The sequence below is a fragment of the Zalophus californianus genome, chromosome 4, assembly GCF_009762305.2.
Source record: "Zalophus californianus isolate mZalCal1 chromosome 4, mZalCal1.pri.v2, whole genome shotgun sequence".
Lineage (NCBI taxonomy): Eukaryota > Metazoa > Chordata > Mammalia > Carnivora > Otariidae > Zalophus > Zalophus californianus.
Genome location: NC_045598.1, coordinates 63449832 through 63469635, shown reverse-complemented (window position 1 = coordinate 63469635; position 19804 = coordinate 63449832). Strand labels below are relative to the sequence as shown.

The window sequence follows — 19804 nt, the reverse complement described above, 5'->3', positions numbered from 1 at the left end:
TTGGACTAGGTCGGATAGCAGAAGAGGTAGCAAGATCCTGACCACACGCTGAACATATTTTGAAGGTAAAGCCTATTGGGTTGACCAGTAAGATGGACTGCAGGACCTGAAAGATAGGGCGGAATCAAAGATAACTTCAATTTTTAGCCTAATGAACTGGAAGACTAAAACTGGCTTTACATGAGAAGGCAAAGGCTTCAGGAGGAGCAGGATCAGCAGAGGAGAATGAGGTCATTTCCAGACCTGTTAGATTAGAGATGTTTTGAACACAGACTCCCCGCAGCTAATGTTATAACAAAACTACTCAAACTGCTTTAAAACACTTTTTTTCCCCTAATTATTGAAGTAATACGGGCTCATTGTGGAGAACTTGAAAAAAAATAAATAAAAGAATAAAAACTCTTCATATTTCCACCACTTGACAACTGTTAAAATATTTTGTGTTATTTTCCCCCTTCTAGATATATTAGGTTGAGAAATACTATTTATAAAATTTGGCAATCTTGGTTTTTCAACTATTTCACACCATTAAACTTTCCCATGCCAGTAAACAGTCCTTAGAGATGTATTTTTTAAAGATTTATTTATTTGTTTTGGGGGAGGAAGGGGCAGAGGGAGAAAATCTTCAAGCAGGCTCCCCACTAAGTGTGGAGCACCAAGGCGAGGCTCAATCCTAGGACCCATGAGATCATGACCTGAGCTGAAACCAAGAGTCGGACGCTTAACCGACTGAGCCACCCAGGCGCTCCTCCTTATTGATACTATTAATGCCGATACAATATTCCCTTATGTGGACATACCATAATGTACCTATTTGCCTACTGCTGGGCATTTGGATATTATCTAATTTTTTCCTTTATAAAATTGCTTTGATGAACATCCTTGTGTTTCCCACTGTATTTTGGATGCTAGCAGTTATTAGGTTAATTTAACTTTACTTCTTTTAGTTTTTATTGTGCACCTGTGAAATATGCTAAATGGACAAATGTTTCCATTTGTTTAATGTCAAAATGAAGGATTTTGAAAAAAAACTTGACTGGTTAAGTCCACAAAGGTCCGCTTATGAAGTTTCTTTTTTTCCTATATAAAAAGAGATTCATTGAACTGTTAGAATCATGTAAGGTTTGAACAGGGCTGGACATGAAACAACGTAGGCTCAGGCATGGATTGGATATGCCACTGAGGTCTCGCCATTTATGAAGTGTCTTAAAACTCAGCTATCAAAGGGACTGTCCATCACCCCTGCTACAATAAGAAATCTGAACAGCAGGTTAGAATAGGTCTGCTCAAGGTGGGTGAGTATATTAGGGAACTTGGAAATGGGTTCTGTGGGTTGGTGCCATAGTGAAGACTTCACTGATGGCCAGATGGGGGCATAAGAGGCTGCCTCTTGGGATGGGATAGTGATCTAAGACCTTTACACATCCAGGAGCCTACAGTTTTTCAGGGCAATAAGGAAGAACACAATATTCTTCCTGCCAGACGATTTGCAGCAGGGCCTAACATACATTACACTTAGCTAAGTCCTCCAAACCCACTTGGAGTCATGCAAATCAATGCCTGATTTAAACTGTGTGTGTCATATGGCACACTCCAACTTATCACCAAGATACATATGGTTCAGGGAGGTTACATTCCATTTTCTGTTCCAAGAAGTTGCTTCACTGTATAATAAAAGCATTTTTGGGTATGGTCTCCACAAATTAAAAAAAAATCAAAAAGAACAAAGATACAAAGAGCCTTGTATGTGTTCTGATCTACAAATTTGCATCGGATTTCCTAGTCGTTGAGTGAATTAGCTGGTTGTGCTATAACAGGCCTTAATTTAACTAATAAGAATCAGCATACTGGTTTCACTTGACAATTGTAACCTCTGAAAGTGATCAATTAAGACATCACAATCTGTTTCATGACAACATATTGGGAGGCCGCAGCTGTGCAGATTATGAGGTCAGCAGCTGACTAACAACTTGAGGGCAAACATTGGCAACCACAGCCTCTTGTTTATGTAACAAATATGTAATTGGGCAGAGGGCTAGGAATGTAATGGCTTGGGGGATAGGTGGTGATCTTTAAGTCGTCCCTTTCCTTTATATATTGTCACCATAGCCAGAGTCGTAAGAGCCTTTCATGTACCTATCCTGCTTAGCCACAGTCTGCCTAGCTGCCTGACATCCTAAATGAGGTGCCAAGAGACATGGCTGCATATGGTGATGCTTTATTTGCCACTTGGTCACAGGGACCATTTTACAGTATGTTACGAGAGCCAGGCTGGATGAATGCAACAGTCCTAATGATAATCAGAAGCTTCAGGTAACACCAAGAGCTTGTTAAGGCCCAAGGGACTCATTTATACATTTGAAGACACTTCAAACTATGGTAAGCCATGATAAAAAAGAAAGAAATACCTAGGCTTGAATGGACAGTTTGACCCAAGAGTCGCTCTTATCTGATTATCTCAGTTCCTTTTATTAGCTTTATCACTGCATCTTGTGATCTCAACTTTCTTTGTTAAAATGTACTGCTGTTTCTTGAACTCGTTTATATTATTTGACTTGTGGCCCTTGCTCAAAAATGTATTCCATATGTCTCCACTTGCTCAGTTCTGCCTCGGTAAGCAGTTTCTCCCCAGATTGAGGCCCTGGATTTTCTGAGACCTCTGGAAAGATTTAGCCAGCTCCACTGTACCAAGCCCTACCTTAATTTTGAATTCTCCTTTTTAGTTGACTTGTCCTTACATTTTTGTTTCTTTTCTTCAAAGACAAACTTGACCCTTTCATCTTTTTGTCTTGTACACTCAAAGCATCATCAAGCCAAATGCTTTGGTTGGGCTTGCGCTGTGTCTATAAACTGATATCGCCACAAATATTCAGCCAACTGTGTCTGGGCAACTGTGTCCCTGTTAAAAGCCCACAAAAATCAAACACGTCCTTTCCTTCTTTTTTTTTTTTTTTTGAGATTTTATTTACTTATTTATTTGAGATAGAGCAAGAGAGAGCATGAGCGGGGGGCGGGGGGGCGGGGCGAGGGAGAGGGAGAAGCAGACTCACCGCTGAGCAGGGAACCCGACACAGGGCTCCATCCCAGGACCCTGGGATCATGACCTGAGACAAAGGCAGATGCTTAACAACTGAGCCACCCAGGCGCCCCCGAACACGTCCTTTTATTTAAAGTATAAAATGATGAATTTTTTTAATGGCAAGAGCACTATATTTGATTTGGTATTTCTCCCTCACAAAAATATACAAACTCTATACCTGCATATCTGATTATGAACACTCAGCTTGGGGAAAGTTAAGAATTTGGCAACATCTATTAAACAACCAAGTAATTTTTACTTAGTACTTATTCTGTGAAAGGCACCACGAAGGATAAAATAATTTTAGAATTCTAATCAGTGTGAGCTTTTAATCTCAGTATACAGCTCTGAGGCACAGTGGATTTCGATGATTAACTAGGGTCAATTCATACACTATTTTATTTTTTTTTAAAGGCCTAAGGGATTGCCTTGAAATGAATCATGACACTTGGCTTCCTTACAAGAAAAAAGGACTTTATTCCTGTCTCGGGCACAGGGAAAGGATGAGAGAGGGAGGAAGGGAAGAAACAGAATGAGAAAGACATCTAAGCATAGTGTATTATACTTATTGATAGAAACACGACTGAACACCTATTATGGGCCATTCATCCTGCCCAGCACTTTATTACCTTATTCCATTCATTCTCATAATATATTCTTCATAAGTTGGATTGTTTTTATTTCCCATTATAGAGTTGAGGAAATTGAGATGAACATGATATCCAGTGGGTACTAGACATCTTTCAGGTTAAAAAAAAGAGCACATATTATCTTTCATAAAATGCACTCGCAGGACAAAGGGAAAGATATTAAAGAAATATTTACTATTAATTTGCATCATTCCTAATAGAGAATTAGGCAAACATCTCAAATCTCACCATTATATTAAAATTATTGATACTAAATTATAAATTAATGCTTTTAAACATCGTGGTGGCCAAGAATTTCACCAAAAGAGGATAATGTTTCTCAACTGATGAGAGGCTCCTCAGGAATATAGGGTTTGCATGTGAGCAGAATTAACCTCTCTTCTCTGGCAAAGGTATTAGCATGGTCTAAGAAATTATGCAGAAATTTTTTTCTTATTTTTGATTTGAAATCTGGCTGAAATTCAGTTGAAGATAAACTCATCATGACCAATTTTATTAGCCTCAAATGGTTCTCCACATCTTTACTTAATTTGTTTTTCAAAACTTTTTCATAACAGCGGTGAGTTACATTTCTTTCTGAAGCATTAAGTGATTACAATCCATATCTGAGGGAAAAAAGGACATGGCGATGATGTTTTCAGAAGCTGATCTCCATGGCTAAAGGGAATATCTCCCCCTGCATGAAAACCTCCTTGAGGTAAATTCACTTTAGAAGCCCACATGGCTGCTTTCAAGTACTTGGGAATCAAAGTTAGCTCAAGACTGCCAAGCCTTTCTCTAACTCAATGAGTCATTCTTCCCTCTGTACTTATGAAGATTCCAGACCACTGGCTGATTGGGAGACTATGGCCCTACTATGGCCCTTTTACAGCCATGCGAAATTTTACTTTTATTTTATTAGAAGCATGAGTATTTGGCACAAAAATGAATTTTGTTTGCAAAAATGCTGAAGAATGCAAGTCCAGGGAAATCAAGAAGGTTCTATATTCTCTGATCATATGGGGGAGGGTGGGAGGAAGGTTGGCTCTTCTTTATCTCTTTTTAAGAATCTGTGACATTTTAATAATTAGCTTTATTTTCCTGTGTTTAAATATTATTTATATGGACCCTAGAAACCAATTTACCATGACATGCGCAATTGATACTTTACCGGGTTTTTTTTTTTAAAAAAAGGAAAAATTAACAAAACTAACACGTCACCCACTCTGATTGGCAGGTTTATCCTTTTGTGACTTTTTGGTTACTTTTCTCTTCAGATTAGTACACATATAGTTAAAGAACTATTCTGTTTTTCTGCTCCAAATTTACACACACACACACACACACACACACACACACACACACACACACTCACACACGTGGGCGCAGTTACCCTCATCCTGCTAATGAGACCGCTCACTCTCCTAACCACTTTTTTCATCCTGCTCCTTAACAACTCTGGAAAATTCCCCTTTTTGCTTCTTTGGGTAAGAAACTGACAAATTGCCCTGTCTTTTTTGAATGATATATTGGGACAACTGCCAAGCACTTTACATTTTAATCAGCAAGAAAAATGAAATATTTAACCTTTCCTTTTTTTCTCTGTGAATAAGCTTATAGACAAGATAATTAGAGCTTATAGAATAGATAATTAAAATCTGTGAATTAAAACTTGCAAAACAGTGTGGTTTCTCCAGCAAAGAGAAATGGCCATGTATGAAAGGTCACCTGTCAACCAGTTCTAGTTATTAAATCTCTGCCTTTATCACTAAGGTGGCTCTATGGAAAACGAAGGTCAAGACATTAAATTATGAAACAGCCAGGATTAGAAAAGGTCACCAAAAACTCAAGTAAAATTTAACCAAACCTGTTAATTTTGCACCCAGAAGCAAGCAGACACAGCCAGGGATGAAACATTACACTGGAGAGTGTTAATCTCTCTCCCCACACTAGCCCCATACTGAACATGAATTCCTATTTGACGCCTTGAAGTCTAAAATGAAACTTGCTCATCTCAAATAAAAACAGAAGCTTCGACAAATATTTCAGAATGAAAATCATGTTTGAATCGAACTAACTTAAATTATTAAAAACATTGTTTTACACTACTCTAATGGTTGCTTTCATTTCAACCATAAGAATGCAATTTAAAATATTGGCCACAGGACACTCCTGGCACCTTAAATGCTTTCCAGGACAATTAGCAACTCACCACTCACTAATTTACTACTTTAATATTGAAACAAATGAGATCTTTGCTTTTCATCATCCAATTTGAATGAATTTGAACAAAGCAAGTTGAACAAAGCTCCAGAGATGCACTCTTCAGTTTGCTATCATTTATTCCTCTACTCTTCACGAATGTCTTTGAGTTTTAGTTTTTAGAGGCTTCAACATGTATAATGATGCCATTGGGGAATAGATTTTGCCTTTATTCTCCTTGATGTTCTTTTGAGGTCTTTCAAGTGAAAGGTACAAAAGAAGCATTAACAATCTGGCATTGTTTTTATTGCTTGACAAAGAAAAAAAATGTATTTTAATTTTTCCCGTGTTTCAGGAATGATTAAGCAAGCTGTTTTCATCTACACTGAGTCACTTTCAGCAGACCTCTAACTGTGAGCAAAGAATTGTGAAGACTGTTCTAGAGAGAAATCAGCACAGTTCGACCAAGCCAGCCTGTAAATGTACTTCCTTGCCCCTCTACAAACCAGCGTCTTTCAGTTAACACAGCTTTCAAAAGCAGTTGATATAAATCACACACTACGAGTAACAGCACATAAAAAGACAGATTTGATAACCCACAGTCCGGCTCTGAGTCTCTGTGGATTTGGGATATGGCATTTACCTTGATTCCTACCTGTGGCATCACATCTAAGCGTAAAACTTAATATGGGGGTACATAAAAATGTTAATGTCGGGGCGCCTGGGTGGCTCAGTTGGTTGGGCGACTGCCTTTGGCTCGGGTCATGGTCCTGGAGTCCCGGGATCGAGTCCCGCATCGGGCTCCCTGCTCAGCAGTGAGTCTGCTTCTCCTCCAGACGCTCCCCCCCTCATGCTCTCTCTATCTCATTCTCTCTCTCAAATAAATAAATAAAATCTTTAAAAAAAATGTTAATGTCCAAAAATAATTCTAAAACAGGCAACATAAGGCTATGTTTCTCAGTTGCCATAGATGATGTGTTCTTTTTATTTGGAAGTTCCTTGAGGGAAATGGATCTATATAATCATGTAGGCATGCCAAAGGAAAACAGCTTGCATTCTCTGGAGTAGAAAGCAAAAAAAGAGTCTTCTCAAACCAAGAGTTTTTTCCTATGGACTGGAATAATGGAAATAATTCATATTTCACTATCACTGGAAGGTCATAACATTTGACTAATTTTGCGACCAACTTACCTCTGGACTATTTTCCTCTCAGGAAGATGTGCTTGGAACATAGTGCTGATGTTCTACCCAGTATGTCATATAAGAAAGTAAGAAAGAACACTGATCCATGCTATAATATTGGTGTCTTAATTATCACTCAATTAGGGATATGGTTCTCAAGAGAATTCAACAATGACCAGGGAGCTTTTAAAAGATTATAATGGCTATACTCCACTCCTGACCAATTGAATCAGACAACTCTTAAGGACGGCGCCTATAAATAAGTTTTTCAAGGTCTGCAAATGATTCCAATGGGTATTTAGCTTTGAGAAACATTGTCCTAGAGGAATTGGCAATGATAAATGAGGGGACCATAATGCCTGATTAAAGAGATGAAAAACAAAATGGTAAAGGAGGATCCCTGGGGTACTATGTGGAGAAGATCCCAGGGTAGTAAATCTTGCCAATTAGAACCTTGAATACTACTAGATTGGTGAGCAGCACTTACAACTGAAATCAACCCAAGAAGTCAGAGGCTATGAAGAGCAAATGGAGAAGATACTGGAAGTATGCATGTAGTACTAAACATGAGAGCTTTTATTTCCCACAAAGTTATGTTAATTATATGGCATTAGAGGTCCTCTGTATGTTCTGGCTAGAATTTGCTTTGGAAGTAAGGAAGAAAATCATGTTACCTTATAAATTTTCTTAATTGTCATGTGGAATTTCTGCCAGCATTTAAGGCTAGGGATATATTGAAAGTCCGTTCAACAATTTTTTTCCCATCTTGTTTCATTTTCTAGGCTGAAGGATGGTTTGAGGGGAAGAAGTTGGTGAGGATGGAATGATTGCAAATAAAAGAGAAGGGCCCATGAATGGAGCGAGAATCCCGGGAAGATAGGAGTCAATAATGTAAGAGTATAGTTGAATGGTTATCCTTTGAAAAGATAGAAACACTTCTTCCTCTGAGACAGGAAAAAAGAATTAAGAATGAGAGGAGAAACCTTACAAGAGAGGACTGCAATTAGAGTTCACTCAGGATTCCCTTGCATTTCTAAAGGGCAAGTAAGGGTTAATTATTGAGTGATGGGATAACTTAGAGGTAAGGTTAACCAACTTCAGGAGAGGGATGGACTTTTGAGAAAGAGAATATTTTGAGCAAGAATCAAAAGGATTGCTAGCAGTGCCACAGCCAGCATTTAGGAATTACAGATTTTTGATGAATGTGAGCAGCACTTACAACTGATTTGACTAATTTTAACACATCACTCAATTTTTCTAGTGCTGTTCAGGAGCACAGAGGCAGGAATGAAGAAGCTAGCCAGCTTGATCCAGGGCTAGAGATTGTGGCAAGTGATCTACTGAAAGTTCATAGTTGAGAAATAATTGTGAGCACTAATAACATGGATTCCCAGCTGCAAGTGGAAGGAAACGGTGGCAAAATGAGCAAATGGAAGAGATAAGGAGACAGGAATGTCTCAGTGGGGTTAGGTTCATTTCACTGGAGACAGGGAAAGATATGCTTGTACTGTAAATCCTAAGACTATGCTTATTTTAGGAATAAGGAGAAATATGTGGCTTATATAGGCTTTCAACTGGCTCAGGCTTCAGGAAATAACTATAGTATAAGTCATTCCTTCTAGTTTGGAAATGAAAAACCAAAGTACAAAGGATATTCAAATTCATTATTGTTAAAAAGTACCAGCATGAGATTATCTGATTCAATAAATTAACTTACAAATTTCAGACAAACTTTCCATGGCAGATCACTAGAAGAGCTGGAAAAAAATATAAAAACAATCTGTTTAAGATCATCCAAGACTTACTAGGATAGTGAGGAATTGCCAGCCTGGAGAAGTCTGGAACTTGGGGAGGTAGACCAACACTAAAGGCTGCTTTTGCCCTCGAGGCATTATGGCTCTGGAATAAATAGCTGAGTTCTGCTTCTGGCAGAAATCAGAATCCAAAGCCCCAAAAGGGGAAATCCACATCTACTTTAGACTGGGACTCCTAAGATGTATACTACAAGTAAGTTTGAAATAAACCAGTCTAGCAAAATCTGTCATCTTCTTTTATGCTGATTGGTTGGCTCTGAAAACATCAATTTCAGAAATTGCATTATATAGTCCTGAACTTCTAATAACCTTAGACACCTGGAAAAAGCAAACAAAAACAAAAACAAAACAAACAAACAAACAAAAAAACTTCTCTGGAGGAAGATAATAGCATACTAGGCCTCAAATTATTGCTACAAATAAAATTTCAAATATGATGCCCAACACACAATCTTAAAACCCAGACATATGAAAAGATAAAGCATCAATAAAGAAAACCAAAACAGGGGTGCCTGGGTGGCTCAGTCGTTAAGCGGCTGCCTTCAGCTCAGGTCATGATCCCAGGGTCCTGGGATCGAGCCCTGCATCAGGCTCCCTGCTCCGCAGGAAGCCTGCTTCTCCCTCTCCCAATTCCCCTGCTTGTGTTCCCTCTCTCACTATGTCTCTCTGTCAAATAAATAAATAAAATCTTAAAAAAAAGAAAAGAAAAGAGTCCCATAGGAGCTCCACATATGGAATTACAGGGTACAGACTGAAACAATCTATGTTCACTACATTCAAGGAAATAAAAGCCAAGTGAAATGTTGACAGGGAAATGAAAACTATAAAAAGTGATGGAGTGTATGTAAAAAAGAACCACTTAGAAATTCTAGAACTGCGGTGCCTGGATGGCTTAGTTGGTTAAGCATCTGCCTTCAGCTCAGGTCATGATCCCAGGGTTCTGGGATTGAGCCCCACGTTGGGCTCCCTGCTCAGGGGGGAGTCTTCTCCTTCTGCCCCTCACCCCCACTCCTGCTCTGTCTGAAATAAATAAGTAAAATCTAAAAAAAAAGTTCTAGAACTGATATAGTACATGAAATGAAGAACTCAATGAATGTTTTTAATAACAAATTAGACAAAGCTAAAGAGAATCAGTGAATTAGAATATAAAAGCAAGGGGCGCCTGGGTGGCTCAGTTGGTTAAGTGTCTGCCTTTGGCTCAGGTCATGATCTCGGGGTCCTGGGAATAAGCCCTGTGTCCAGGCTCCCTGCTCAGCAGGGAGTCTGCTTCTCCCTCTCCCTCTGCCCCTCCCCCTGCTCATGCTCTTTCTCTCTCTCAAATAAGTAAATAAAATCTTCTTAAAAAATTTTTAAAAAGAAGATAAAAGCAAATGTTCAGAATAAAACATGAGATTAAAAAAATGGATAAGAGACACAGAGAACACACTGAGAAGGCCTAATATGTATTTATTTGAAATACCAGAGGAGAGGAGAGATAGAACAGAGGATAATGGCTGAGAAAGTTCCACAATTTATAAGAATCCACACATTTGAAAGGCTAAGCTAATGACTCTTAGGGAAAATAAATAAAAATATACATCTATACATCTAAACACAGCATAGTGAAGCTTCATAAACACAAAAACAAAGAAGAAATTCTAGAATTAAAATTACCATAAAAGAGCATATAATTTGGGAAGGGTAAAATGGACTTAAAATATTTTCAGGTTCTTCCATTGTCATGGGAAGAGGACAAATGTGCCAGATAACATTATACTTTCATAAGCTCAGGGCGTCTGGTACTGTTCCTAGTTCTCAAACGTTTTGGTCTCAGGTAAAATTTATACTCTTAAAATTATTGAGGATTCCAAGGACACTTTGTTTACATGAGTTGAACATATATCGGTATTTACCAAACTCAAAATTGAAAATGAGAAAATTTAAAAATATCAATTCATTTAAAAATAATAATATACCCCTTTCATGTTAACATAACACATTCTTTTCTGAAAAGTACTATATTTTTCACACAAGTAGTAAAAAGACTAGCATTATTTATATTACATTTTTACAAATTTCTTCAGTGTCTAGATTGAAGATAGCTGGATTCTCTCATCCGTTTCAGCTTTCAATCCATTGCAACGTATGTTTCTGGTTGAAGCAGAAGAAAAAAATCCAGCTTCACAAAGATATGTAGTAGGGAAAGGAAGATAATTGTAGATATTTTTCTTTTAATCTATACCAAAATTTAACAAGTGGTGATTTCTTAAATTTTATTTGCAATAAGGAACCTGAAACCATATCAATAGAATTTTCTACTATTACATTAGAATCCATTGGTCTATCTTACACTTTTAATGGATCTTTAACACTGTGCATACATGATTTTGTAACATCACACACTGGTCTTTGAAAAATATTAGTGTAATGAGTTATGCCGATATTTGAAGTGTTGACACTTTCCAGTATCTATTTTAAACACGTTCGTTGATAGTATCACTGACCTCCTCAGAAAAGCCTTTAAGTTTTGAGAAACAGAAAGCTGATGGTGACAAATATAAGTTTTCCAAAATGCTAATTTTGACTTGAAAGCTCAATTTCCGTCATTAGTAAAATACACTGCCTGTTATTTTCTTGAAGTGACAGGCTCACTTCATTCATTTTTAAGAAAATGTCTGCCAAATATCTAAATCTGAATATTCATAATTTGTCTGTGGCCTGCTATTTCAAGTAAAAATGCTATTCAATGAAACTTGCAACTCATACAAAATTTTTCAGAATAAAAAAGTCGGGGAGAAAAATATATCAATGTAATTTACAACATTAACAACATTCACAAAAACAAAACAAAAATCCTACAGTCAACACTGTACTTCACTTTTAATCGTAAAATGTTGGAAATTGGGAAAAAAACAATGATTTCCACTATCACCATTGTTATGCAATATCATACTGAGGTCCTAACCAGTGCAGGAAGGCAAGAAAAAAAAAAGGATAAAGAATGGAAAAGAGACAAAAATATAATTACTCACAGGTGATATGACAATATAAAAGAATGCACATATAATTTGTTATAATTTTTATTAAACAATAGATTGCTAGGCCAAATTTTTCTTAAACAAGATACAAAAGCACTAACAATAAAGGAAAAGGTTGGCAAAATAAACTATTTTAAATTTAAGAATGGCTGTCTTTCAAAAGACGATGTTAAGAGAGTAAACAGGCAGGCTATAGATTGTGTGTGGGGAGGTGTGGGGGGTGTATCTACTCTCTCTCTCTCTCTCTTTCCCCCCATGAAGTGTGTGTGTATGTATATACGTATATGCACATATAGCCTAAAAAGAGTCAATATACAGATCTATAACAAATCCTTACAAATCAATAATAAAAGAGAGCAGACAGCCAAAGCAACAGAAAGATGGGCAAAGGATTCAGTTGTTACATAAAAGAGGAAATTCAAATGGAAAATAGGCATCAGAAAAGGTGCTTATCGTTAGTAATCAGAAAAATGCAAATTAAAACAATGAGATGTTATTGCACCTCTACCAGGTTGCCTGAAAATTAAAATGTCTGACAATACCAAGTGTTAAAAAGGATGTATAGGAACTGGAAGTTTCAAACAATAGCTGGTAGGAGTGTGAGCTTTACATAAACATTTTGGAAAACTAAAGCATTCTCCTTTATACTTTATATATACAGGGTATATATATCTGTATATACCCTAAGACACAGGAAATCTACTCCCTGCCATATAGCTTATAAAAATGCATTCCTTTATATACCAGGATTAATGTACAAGAATATTCAGAGCTGCATTGGTTATAATACCCTCAAATTGCAAATAACACAAATATTCATCAACACTCTTGTGCAGAAGAATACTATCCAGCATTGAAAAAAAAATGAACATGTATGAATCTTAAAACATTATGTCAAGCAAAAGTCAGACACAAAGGAACATGTAGAAGATCCTACTTAATGCGGTGCCTGGGTGGCTCAGATGGTTAGGCGTCTGCCTTCGGCTCCGGTCATGATCCCAGGGTCCTGGGATCGAGCCCCGCTTCGGGCTCCCTGCTCCCTCTCCCTCTACTGTTCCCCCTGCTTGTACTCTCTTGCTCTATCAAATAAATAAATAAAATCTTAAAAAAAAAAAAAGATCCTACTTATACGACACTCTAGTAAGCTAAGAGTAGGATAATTTCTTAACATGATAAAGAATATCATTCTGAAATCATAACCAACATCACAGTTAACGATGTCCTGCCAGAGTAGCACTGATGTATTGTAAGATGATAGTTAAGGGTTCTTCAGAAATGGTGTCCTGAGAACAAATATGTTAGAAAATTTCACATACAGTCTCCACATCTCGGAGACTGCCAATGCATATTCAATACTAAAGGCTGGGGTGCCTGGCTGGCTCTGTCAGAAGAACATGTAACTCTCGATCTCGGGGTCATGAGTTTGAGCCGCACGTTGGGTGTAGAGACTACTTAAATAAATAAAACTTAAAAAAAAAAAAACCAACACCTGGGGAGCCTGGGTACCTCAGTCAGTTAAGCATCTGCCTTCAGCTCAGGTCATGATCTCAGGGTCCTGAGATGGGAGCCCCGCATCCAGCTCCCTGCTCAGCAAGGAGCCTGCTTCTCCCTCTGCCGCTCCCCCTGCTTGTGCCCTCTGTCTCTCTGTCAAATAAGTAAACAAGATCTTTAAAAACAAACAAATAAAAAACACCTAAAAGCTATAATATTAAAAAAAAATACTAAGGCTATGAAAAGTCATTCGCTAAAGAAATCTGTTTCATTTTGTTTAATTTGGAGTTCCAGAAAATTATTTGGAAATCTTACCCTCTTTTTTTGTGGTTGTTTTTTAAATTTTTTTATTAGGAAGCTGATTTACATCTATGGAGTCATGGTTTGAAAGGCAGTTTGGAAATTTTGTACTAGGTACAGTCTTTTCAGGGCTGGAAACAAGATGTGAATGCTCACTGGCTCTACAATTATTTTACATTTTTCTGGAAGTTCTACTCAATATAATAACTGAAACCCAGAGGCAGGGTTGGAGGGAGTATTAATACTGGAACAGGGGGAAAATCTTCAATATTTGCAGATGATATGCTAGTGTTCCTTGCAAACACAACAAACCAGAGAAAACTATTAGAATATGAAAAATTTAAAGTGGGAGCCAGCTATAACATGGATATACAAAATTACCATCCATAGTACATCAGCGAGAAACAGAACTACAATAGAAAAAGATCTAATGTACGATAACAACCAAAATGCAAAATATCTAGGGGTAAAAACTGAATAAGAAATTTGTGAATACCCTAAGAAAAATGAACATATAGGCTGTCAGTCCAGATACAGAATTATAAGTGGTCTTTTAAGGGAAAAAAGTACTCGAATTCCTATATGCAGACTAGATGCTTGCTGAAGTTTATTTCAGATCTGAAATCTTGTGATCCACTATTGGACAAGCTAAATAAACCCTTTGAGTTGTAGGAATCCGATATTAGGATTTAAATATAATGTTTATACTTGCTTTGGAGTCTCTCTTTCCTTTATTACTGTGGTAATTATAGTTTGAAATTCCTTTCTTGTTTGGATAATTATTTTTGAACTATTTTAAATCTTCTTCTAGATATCATGGGTTATTGACCCAGTAAATAACTGAGCCCACAGTATTTTAAGGCTTTAATGAAGTGGCTTTCTTAAAAGGCTCACTCCCTATGACCATGTAAAGCATAGCAATAAGCTAAAACTGAAAATTACCACCCTTCTGGTACCCAAGATTGTGGAAACCAGTTCCTATTTCACTCAGGCTTCAGAAGATCAAGAGACAACAATAAATAATTATTCACAGGATGAATGAACCAACATGCAATACAGATCAATTGCCATAAAATGGGAAGGCATAGGCAATCCAAAATGTAAACAAATTTTTATTTTTGTTTCACTTACAGTATAGGCTTACTGACCGGCTAGGAAAAGAATGGGTGTCCTTTACTTTCCTTCAAAGAAGGAAATCCGGGGGTGCCTGGGTAGCTCAGTCAGTTAAGTGCCTGCCTTCAGCTCAGGTCATGATCCTAGGGTCCTGGGATCGAGTCCCACATCTGGCTCCCTGCTCCGTGGGGAGCCTGCTTCTCCCTCTTCCCACCCCCTGCCCCTGCTCATGCTCTCTTTCTCTCTCCTCTCTCTCTCTGACAAATAAATAAAGAAAATCTTAAAATAATTTTTAAAAAAAGAAGGAAATCCAACCCCATGAAAGTCATGGCTGTGTGTTGCAGCCATCTCACGGCCCCCCTACCTCACGCCTGTGCTCCTGTCTGTCGCTGTGTATTGAAACATGGGGCCTAATTAACAAGCTCATGAATTATGTATGAATATATTGTTGAATATACGGGCCTAACCATAAAAATAAATAAATCACCCTGTTCCATAGAATTCTGTTTGCGAGGTGGAGAGGTGAGAAGTCAAATAATTTTTCTAGTTCTGATTTTTATGAAAATGGTCTGCCTCTGTGTGTGTGTGTAACTGCTATAAACAAGCAAGTATTAATTTTCTGCAAAGAATTGGTAACGCTTCCAAAAAAATGGGGCTTGTTGGGGTACCTGGTTGGCTCAACCGGGTCATGACCTTGGGGTCCTAGGACCAAGCCCCAGATGGGGCTCCCTGCTCAGTGGGGAGCCTGCTTCTCCCTCTCCCTCTGCTGTTCCCCCTGCTTGTGTATCTCTCTCCCTCTCTTTCAACCAGCTTCAAGCAGCATAGTAGAACACAGATATGCACTGACTTTGTCTTCAGACTTGTGTTCAAATCCCTCTCTGTCACTTTCTAGCTGGGCGCTTTTGCATCCATCTCTCAACTTGGTGACTCTCTGTTTTATAACTTTTCCAATTCATTGATTAGCCATCCATGAGCAACCACTGTATTTGCCCACATGACAACCTTGAATAAAATCCAACATTACCGTTCATCCCCCTAAGTCATTTGTGGGCAAGATAAATTTAGCTGAAGACACCTTGGAGATACGAAAGAGGGCTCTTCCCTCCGGGATCTTCATTTCTTCCTAGTGACACACCCTAGACTCTATTTCTCTGCTTTTCTTCCCAAAGCAGTATATTTCTCCTGGTTCTTCCAAGCTCGTATCCTCACGACTATCACTCACTCAGCCCTCTAAGGACTCTCTAGTTACCAGGATTGACGCTTCTCGGGGTTAGTAGAGATATATCAATAACAAATCATGTGGTTGATAAATAAAGGCTTGCATACACACATTTTACAAGAGAAAATGAGGCCTTGTTATTTTCTGTATTATATCATGTGAGAAGGATTCCCTTCAGGACCCGTAAAATCTTTCTGCTTTGACTTTAGCTCTTTGTTATTTTGCTTAGGAGATGTTAGTAATAAATACGTTTCAGAAGCATCAGACCACACTTGCTTCCTTCATTTTGTTCCCCCCACAAGTCTACTCAGTAGAGAGGTGCTACTAAGAAAGCATCAAATGCAGTTTCAGGACACACAGAGCGAAGGTTTCCGTGTGGGCTGGATCATGAATGGAGAGCACGCACTGTGAAGAAAATCATTCTTCTATCTCATGATGAGAATAATTCCTCAGATCGAAGTTCTCCCTCTGCCCCATGGAGGAAACTTAAGTAACAATCGTGATCCTTTCTTAAGACCGCACTGCAAGCTTCAAAAGACAACCAAGGCCAGAAAAATTCCTCTAACGGTTATCTGTCTCCTCTGAGTGACAGTGAGATCATTCCAAATCAAACACAGCATTGGGCTTTGTTTCTTAGAAACAAAAGGATAGATTACACTAAAATTTTTAGAAAGAAAGTTAATTTCAAAATAGATTTCCTGGCTGGGGGTTAGAAAGACTGTTCTCAAAAAAATAAAGGGCTATTTGTAGTCCTTTTTGGAAAACTAGTAAGGCTTTATGCAGAGTATGGATCACCACAGATGGCAAGTAAAGTGGATAATGTATGCAAAGGGGAACGGTTCCAAGCTGATATTATTTTTCCCCTGGAAAACTTTCTAATACTTCCCCATTAATAATGGGCCATTATCTTGAAATTGAAGCTGGAAAGTCCAAACACCATAGGACTGGTAGTTATGCTTTGAATGCGTTCTTGCAGTTTTCCAGCTGCAAGTTAAATGCAGGGTCGCCTATGGCTTCCCAAGTTGAGTTTTGACTTGCATTTCTAACCAATTGACCTGTGCTCTGGTTTTTGACTGCAACAGTAGGTCGGTCAAGAAAAATATCCTGGATGAATGAGCTGACATGGCCACCAAACCCTGAGTTCCAACTCTTAAGCTGGAAGTCGAACCCCTAATTTACTCTAGTCCCAGGCTGGTTAGACCCATTATTCATTGAAGTCTCTCTTGGCTGTCTGTCTATCAAATTATTTGTATTCATGGAGAGAAAGTGATAAGCCAAAATGCTAATTATCCATTTTTCTAAAATAAAAGGTCCATGCTAAGAATAACAATGAGTTATTAAAATAGCACTTTTCATCTGACATAATACATCTTAACAAGCTCTTTAAATCCAGGGATTTTCATTGCTGGACACCTTATCTAATAAAAAGGAAGATGCTTACTTTCTATTTATTCAGACTTTGCTAGCATTGGGCAACAGCTTTTGAATTTGAATGCTGTTGAAAATAATGAGATAAGATGGGGAAATCCACTTTAAAAAAAAAAACCCTACACTTAATGCACTTAATGTATTGATATATATGATCATTTTCCAAGTACCTGAGTCTAAAATAGTGATTCTCAGCTGGGATGAATTTTGTTCCCTGGGGGATATTTGGTAATATCTGGAGACATATTTGGTTGTTATAACTGGGGAGTGGGTGGTGGTACTACAGGTATCTGGTGGGTAGAAGCCAAGGATGCTGCTAAACATCTTACAATGAACATCCCACACCCTCCCTAAAGAATTAATCAGCCTAAAATGTCAATAGTGCTGAGGTTGAGAAACTCAGTTCTAAAAGAAATGAAAGAATTCTAATAAATAATTAGGTAATAGCTCTAATGAAATATGGCTACATTAGTGCTATGAAGTATATACATATATATATATTAGGAGTATATATACATATATTTACTCCTAGTAGCTCTGCAACTTGTTTCTAAAGAATATGCAATCCTACAAAAAGTTCTTTCGCAAGTGAACTCCTCGTCTACTGATCTCATCAGCATTACCTGTCCACAGGACCCAGGTTCATTCATATAAAACCAAGCAGCAGGGCTAAGCTCCATCCCCTGTCCCACACTCACAATGCACACTCACACCTGAGGCCTGTCACATACAGGGGCTGCCTTAGCTCACCCCCACCCCGACCAATGTCACCACTGCAACAATTACACTGATCACTTAAAAAACATAAAATTAGACATTTTGATAATTGGGAGCAAAGTGATTTGGGTAGCATAACTCATGCACTAATTTGTTTTTTGTATAAAATTGTAGCATTAAACTTCAACGTAACATCCTAAATCATTTTTAACCACAAACCAACTTACAGGTTAACTTCTAGTCTTCCTAGAGGAAAAGTCAAGAGAAAACAGTTTATTTTCTAGACAGGTTTCTGTTTCCTTGGCACACCAACTTTTGGCACTGGAGAGCTGTGAGAAACACAGTGGTTTGGGGTTGGCAAGCTCCGAGCATTTCAGTTCCCAGCAGCCAGGCTCCTCTGAGGCCTGCCAAATCCACAAAGCAACACTTAGTCTTTGGAGCCAAAAGCCCTTGGGAGGAAAACCATCCTCTGTGCAAAAAAATCAATATATGCTCCATTAGCTAAAAGGTTGATTATCAGTAGCAGAATCCTTAATAAATCTTAGCTAAGTTTTAGAATTTGAAGGATGCTAGTATTATAGAAGTCTGGTAGTTAATAGAGTATCAGTAATGGAGATGCCAGAGAGAAGCAACCATCTCTAAAGCCATCTTTTTAGTTAACACCAAAGTCCCTCGCATTGGCTCAAATTTAATTCATAAGTTCTTTTCAGAAGTAAAACAAACAAACAAACAATACCAAAAAACCTTGGCGATTAAAGACAATAATGGATGCAGATAGGGGGCAAAAATAAGCATGAACATTTATTTATTTTCAACAACTTACCTAAAGTTCATGTATACCCAATGAAAAAATATTTGTTAGAATACAAAGTGCTCCACCAAAACAAAACAAAACACAGAAATAAAAGCACCATGAAACCAACATAAATAATAAATCATTCTATAAATAAGTAAGTACAGAGAAATCTATCAAAATCCATTAAAACAAGAATCATATATAAAACTGAGTTTGTGTAGAGGTTGGATTAAAGGTCAGTATGAATACAATGATAGGAAGTGGTAGCAGATCACTGAAAGGGGAGAAAGCAAATATCCAGCTGCTTTAAATTGTTGCCTATTATGCAAAATTAAATTATATACATTCTTTGTTTTTTTTTAATTTTATTTATTTATTTGACAGAGGGAGAAAGAGAGAGAGAGAGTGAGACAAGCGGGGGTGGGGGGGGAGAGAGAGGGAGAAGCAGGCTCCCCACTAAGCAGGGAGCCTGATGTGGGGCTCCATCCCAGGACCCTGGGATCATGACCTGAGAGGCAGATGCTTAACCAACTGAGCCACCCAGGCGCCCCAAACTATATACATTCTTAATAAATGGTACCAAAAAGCTAGGCTGAGTCTACAAACAGTATTCTGTAAAAGCAGAATACTAAATTATCTAGAAAACAAATGCATTGGGAAGTTTGGCACTTGATCTTCTTTTGCATTATTTTCTCAAAGTATGATCATTTTTTTCATTTCCTCCTTGACAGATAAATTCTGTCCAATACAAAAATCTTCCAGAAGAAAGTAATTAAAATGTTGATGTGTGCCATACTTTCTTAATAGAAAACTTGTT

General features: G+C 37.9%; 1 protein-coding gene and 1 long non-coding RNA gene across 5 annotated transcripts in view; one reads left to right on the top strand and one right to left on the bottom strand.

The window, feature by feature from the left end:
• Positions 1–19804, bottom strand: part of ST6GALNAC3 (ST6 N-acetylgalactosaminide alpha-2,6-sialyltransferase 3) — a 546815-nt gene that overhangs the window by 231086 nt on the left and 295925 nt on the right. The gene's annotated exons all lie outside the window — the stretch shown is intronic.
• LOC113910433 lies at positions 2049–6466 on the top strand. Its single transcript, XR_003516038.1, has 3 exons — positions 2049–2379; positions 4287–4426; positions 6266–6466. It is a non-coding gene; the product is annotated as an uncharacterized LOC113910433 (long non-coding RNA).